This window comes from Mauremys mutica, chromosome 1 (genome assembly GCF_020497125.1).
Source record: "Mauremys mutica isolate MM-2020 ecotype Southern chromosome 1, ASM2049712v1, whole genome shotgun sequence".
NCBI lineage: Eukaryota > Metazoa > Chordata > Testudines > Geoemydidae > Mauremys > Mauremys mutica.
In genome coordinates this window covers 1,697,652-1,703,843 of record NC_059072.1, presented here as the reverse complement: position 1 = coordinate 1,703,843, position 6,192 = coordinate 1,697,652, and positions in this window count along the sequence as shown.

Below are 6,192 nucleotides of genomic sequence, written 5' to 3'. Positions count from 1 at the left end.
CTTCTTCACGCAGCGCACAGCCAACTTGTTGAACTCCTTGCCTGAGGAGGCTGTGAAGGCTGGACTATAACAAGGTTTAAAAGAGAACTGGATAAATTCATGGAGGTTAAGTCCATTAATGGCTGTTAGCCAGGATGGGTAAGGAATGGTGTCCCTAGACTCTGTTCGTCAGAGGATGGAGATGGATGGCAGGAGAGAGATCACTTGATCATTGCCTGTTAAGTTCACTCCCTCTGGGGCACCTGGCATTGGCCACTGTTGGTAGACAGATACTGGGCTAGATGGACCTTTGGTCTGACCCAGTACGGCCATTCTTATGTTCTTATGTTCTTATAATAAACTTTCCCGCCAGCATTCAGCTCAGTCTGTGTCTCCTTTCTCGTGTTCCTGACTCTGGCATGGACAGTTCATTGTGTTGCCTGGCCCCAGCCTCAGCACCCCAGAGACAGGCCCTGAGGGGCAGGAAAGGGACTGAAAAAGGAACGAGGGCCCTGACCTTCTGGTAAAAACATGGGGCATCGCTACCTCTGAGACACGGCCCATTCATCTAGCTCCCTTCTGCCCCCCCAACCCTCCACCTCGGGCGCTCATCCCTCCTGTCCTCATCTCAGCGCTCTCCAGAGCAGGACCTGTCTAGCCTGCCTGCCATGCACCTGCTCATCTTGCAGAACAGGACTACAAACCAAAAAAGACTGAGCCAGGACTCCTGGGTTCCAATCCCAGCTCTGCTGGAGGGATCCTGCGTGACCCTGGGAACATCCCTTCTCCTCTTCCCTCTTACATTTATCTCCGTCCCTGACTGATGGGATGTTCTCTGCCCCCAGCCTTCATACAGCCTCTCCCAGAGCATCCCTTTATTGTGCTGGCCCCAGGCCTCTCCTCCAGGGAAAGGGGCTCTCCTGCTTCAAATCCATTCAAATAGCAGCTAGAACAGTCACCAAGCTGCCAAACCCAGTTTGTGAGATTTCAGCTTTAAAACCGAACTGGCCTTCTGGCAAAGCCACAAATGTGAGCCCCATTCAGGGGTACCAGGGGTAGGGACCCTCCACAATACAGCTCCTTTATATGAGCGGGATCTGAATGGGCTCCCCCCTGCCCTGTTGGGATGAGCTTGGGAACATACCTCTAGCCACAGAGTCAGAGCACTCTACGTGCCTTGCCAGTGTGGACAGGTTGTGAGTTAGAGTGCAGTGAGCTGCTTTAATGCGCTGTAACTCGCAAGTGTAGCCATGCCCTAAGGGAATTGCTTGTGTGACTTGTGGTTAGCCAGTGGGGTAAAACTGAAGTCTTCTCTGTCTGGCTGGTTTAGTTTGCCTTGGTGTGCAAAGGAACCCAGCCTTGGGCGTGTAACTGCCCTGCTCTAAGCAATTTGTCCTGAATTGGCACTCTCAGAAGTGTCCCACCAAAGCCAGCAATGTTACATCTTGCTTACAACACTCCTGCTAATACATCCCAGAATGATATTTGCTTTTTTTGTAACGGCATCACACTGTTGACCCATATTTAGCTTGTGCTCCACTATGACCCCCAGATCCTTTTCCTATGTACTTCTTCCTAGGCAGTCGTTTCCCATTTTGTATGTGTGCAACTGATTGTTCCTTCTTAAGGGGAGTACTTTGCATTGGTCTTTACTGAATTTCATCCTATTTACCTCAGACTATTTCTCTAGTTTGTCCAGTTGATTTTGAATTATAATCCTATCCTCCAAAGCACTTGCAACCCCTCCCAGCTTGGCATCATCTCCACACTTTATAAGCGTACTTTCTATGCCATTATCTAAATCATTGATGAAGATATTGAACAGAACCAGACCCAGAATCAATCCCTGTGGGACCCCACTTGTTATGCCCTTCCAGAATGACTGTGAACCACTGATAACTACTCTCTGGGAACGGTTTTCCAACCGGTTTTGCACCCACCTTATAGTAGTTACATCTAGGTTGCATTTCCCTAGTTTGCTTAGGAGAAGGTCATGCAAGACAGTATAAAAAGCTTTACTAAAGTCAAGATATACCAAGTCCACTGCTTCCCCCCCATCCACAAGGCTTGTTACCCTGTCACAGATAGCTATCAGATTGGTTTGACATGATTTGTTCTTGACAAATCCATGCTGACTGTTATTTATCTCCTTATTATCTTATGGATGTTTGAAAATTGATTGCTTAATTATTTGCTCCATTATATTTAAAGGTACAGAAGTTAAGCTGGCTGGTCTGTAATTCCCTGGCTTGTCCTTATTTCCCTTTTTATAGATGGACACTATATTTGCCTTTTTCTAGTCATCTGGAATCTCTCCTGTCTTCTATGACCTTTCAGAGATAATCACTAATGGCTCAGATATCTCCTCAGTCAGCTCCTTAGTATTTTAGGATGCATTTTATCAGGCCCTTGTGACTTGAAGACATCTAACTTGTCTAAGTAATTTTTAACTTGTTCTTTCCCTATTTCAGCCTCTGATAGTTCCTTATTTTCACTGGCATTCACTGTTAGACATCCAATCACCACCAACCTTCTTGGTGAAAACTGAAACAAAGAAGTAATTAAGCACCTCTGCCATTCCACAGTTTCTGTTATTGTATTTCTCCCCTCATTGAGTAATGAGCCTACCCTGTCCTTGGTCTTCCTCTTGCTTCTAATGTATTTGTAGAATATTTTCTTGTTACCCTTTATGTCTCTAGCTAGTTTGATCTTGTTTTGTGCCTTGGCCTTTATAATTTTGTCCCTACATACGTGTGTTATTTGCTTATATTCAACCTTTGTAATTTGACCTAGTTTCCACTTTTTGTAGGACTCTTTTTTGAGTTTTAGATCATTGAAGATCTCCTAGTTCAGCCAGGATGGTCTCTTCCCATACTTCCTGTCTTTCCTATGCAGAGGGATATGTCACAGGTTACCACCCCCTCTAGGGTTCCACCTGATGTACTGGGGTACCACTGAGCCTGCCCGTTCCACCAGCCTGGGCTCCCTTACCCTGCCCTGCTGAGCCAGGCCCTCAAGACCCCTCCAGCACACACAGGCAGGACACACCCAGTGGCAGACAGACACAGACAGTGAAATCGGCTCTGCCTGGGAAGGCTCCAGCTAGGGAATTGCCAAGCACTCAAGTGCTCACCCCCTCTGGAGTGCAAACCCCAAATGGTATCGCATGGTGCTGCACAGAGAACTGTACGGCGTAAACTCATTGAAATTTGCCCCCCTCAATGTGGAGGAAGATCTGCACAGCTTCCCCCCCGCCTCATTATGAATTCCATACGCTGGTTTTAGGAAAAACAAAAACAAGTTTATTAGCTACAAAAGATAGATTTTAAGTGATTATAAGTGGTAGCAAACACATCAAAGCAGATTACACAGCAAATAAAACAAAAACGCAATATAAGCTTAAGAAACTAAAGAAACTGGTTACAGGCAATAATTTCTCACCCTAAATGTTGTTTTAGGCATATTGCAGAGGTTCTTGTAGGGAAGCTGCTCTTGCTTGCAGCTTAAAACTCCAGGTATTTCTCTCACAGGCCAGACACTTTTCAAGCCTGGGCTCAGTCCTTCTCCCCCCGCCCCCTTTGTCTTTGTTTCTTAGATGTTCACAGTAGTCTCCTGGGTGGGGATTCAGTGAAGAAAGGACATTCATTCTGTCACTCCCCTGCCTTAAATAGATTTTATATATGGTAGGAATCTTTTGTTTTCCATGGTGGTTCCCCTCGTCCCAGTGGAAAAATACTGGTATTCTATCATGGAGTCCAGTACCAGGTGACTTGAATACATGACCCTGCAGTCTCAAAGCAGCTATGAGTCAGAGGCAGTTTGTAGCATCCCAGGAAAGCTTCTCAGGAATGTGGGAGATTAATATCTTCAAAGATTTATTGTTCTCCCTAATGGTCCATTGACTTGTTGCCAGCTAGCCAGCCAGACTGATTGCATTCTGTCTCGTGAGCGTTACCCAGGTGTAAACACTTTTGTAGTACAGACACATTGTCAATATTCCTAACTTTAGATACAAAAATGATACATGCATACAAATAGTATAATCATATTCAATAAATCATAACTTTTCCAGTGATGTCTCACAAGACCTAACTTATATAAAATATGTTATGATTACGACACAATCATATCACATTACTATGAAAAAGATGGGAAGCAGTGCCACAAGATAGTTTGCTCTTGTGCCTTAATAATGTCTCTTTGAAAAAGTGCCAACTGTCTTCAGCTGTTTTTCCCCTTAGACTTCCTTCCCATGGGATATTACCTACCAACTCCCTGAGTTTGTTAAAGTCGCCTTCTTGAAATCCACTGTCTTTATTGTGCTGTCCTCCCTCCTACCATTCCTTAGAATCATGAACTCCACCATTCCAAGATCACTTTCATCCAAGCTGCCTTCCCCTTTCAAATTCTCAACCAGTTTCTCCCTATTTGTCAATATCAAATCTAGAACAGCGTGATGGGGCACCTGCCACACTGGGCCCTAAGGGAGGCTGCGCAGGAGGCGACCAATCAGAGAAAGGCTGTGAGGAGCAGCCAATCAAGACCGGGCTGGTCCATATAAGAAGGGCTGCAGAGCAGAGCAGCTTCAGTGACTCCCTGGAGCTTGAGGAGGGAGGAGGACTGGCTGCCTTGCAGGCTGAAGGCAGCAAGCACCCTGGACAGAGCTGCTGGCAGAGACCCGGGGAGCTAAAGGCAGCTCCTGGTGGGCTGCAGGGATCTACAGGCTGAGGCTCTGAGGCAAGGGCCAAGAGGGTGCTGGGGCTGAGTGGCCCAGGGAAATCTACTGAGGAGTCAGAGGGGGTACCACAAGCAGCGGCCATCTACAGGTCCCTGGGCCGGGACGCGGAGTAGTGGGCGGGCCCGGATCCCCACCCCCTCGCCTCGGTGGAAGTGGCTGGACTAAGGGATTGTAACATCCCCCGAAAGGGGGAAGCACAGTGTGTGTCATGGCCAGAGGGCTGTGTCCCTGAAGAGGATGCCACGGTCCTTAGAGAGACATGGGCCCTATAGCAAGAGTGACAATGAGGAGACACCACCCGAAGAGGGTGCATAAACATGCAGAACTAATCCCCAGGAAAACCAGCAGGAGGCGCTGGAGTGGTGAGTCACACCCCGTCACAAACAGCCTCTCCCCTAGTAGCTTTCTCCACCTCCTGAAATAAAGAGGTGGAGAAAACTACTAGGGGAGAGGCTGCTGTGTTATTTTCCCAACAAATGTCTGAGTAGCTGAAATCCCCCAACACCACCAAGTCCGGTGCTTTGGATGATTTTGTTAGTTGTTTAAAAAAAGCCTCATCCGCCTCTTCTTCCTGGTTAGGTGGTCTGTGATAGATCCCTACCATGACATCATCCTGTTTTTTACCCCTTTTATCCTTACCCAGAGACTTTCAACAGGCCTGTCTCCTATTTCCAGCTCAGCCTCAGCCCAACACCTCCTCCCTTTTTTCTTGCCTTGTCACCCTGCTCCTGCCTGGTAGGGCTTAAAGCTGCCCGGGAGAGGGCTGTGGCTGATGGGGAAAGCAGCCACAGGTGTAGCCAGTGCAATCAGGGCCCAGGTGGTCCTTATAAGAGGGCTGGGGCCAGAAGCAGGGACAGACTCTCTCTAGCTTTGAGAGGGAGGGACCTGGCTGCAGGGAGCTGAGAGAAGGTACCTGGAGTGGAGCAGGGCTGGGGGAAGGCCAAGGGAGATGGGGAGCTATGGCCTGGAAACCCCCAGGCTGCGGCCTAGTGGAAGGCCAGTTAGGTACTGAGGTTGCAGGGAACAGCCCACGGGTAGGCAGAGGCAGGGGGTCCAAACCCCCCTTGCCTATGATGAATGGCTTTTACACTGCAGTCTGCTACAGGGAGCGGGGGCTAGATGGTGACTGGCAGTAGCCCACGACTGAGGCAAGGTGGGGATAGGGGGTTGGAGGTTCCCCTGGGTGGGGAGACCCTGAGACTGGAGGAGTATTGTCAGGGGGCAGCACCCCAAAGACAAGTGGCACTGGGTCCTGGGAGGGACACGGGGACCAGCGGCAGCAGGACACCAGCCTGCAGAGGGCACTCCGGAGGCTGGAAATGCTAATTCCCAGAGACAACCAGCAGGAGGCACTGCAGCGGTGAGTCCTGCCCCGTCACAGGTCCCCAGCTGAGGACCCCAAAACTGAGGAACTGTTGAAAGTCTTGGCCAAAGAACACAGAGCAGCAGCCTTCAAAGCCAGAGCCCTGAAGAAA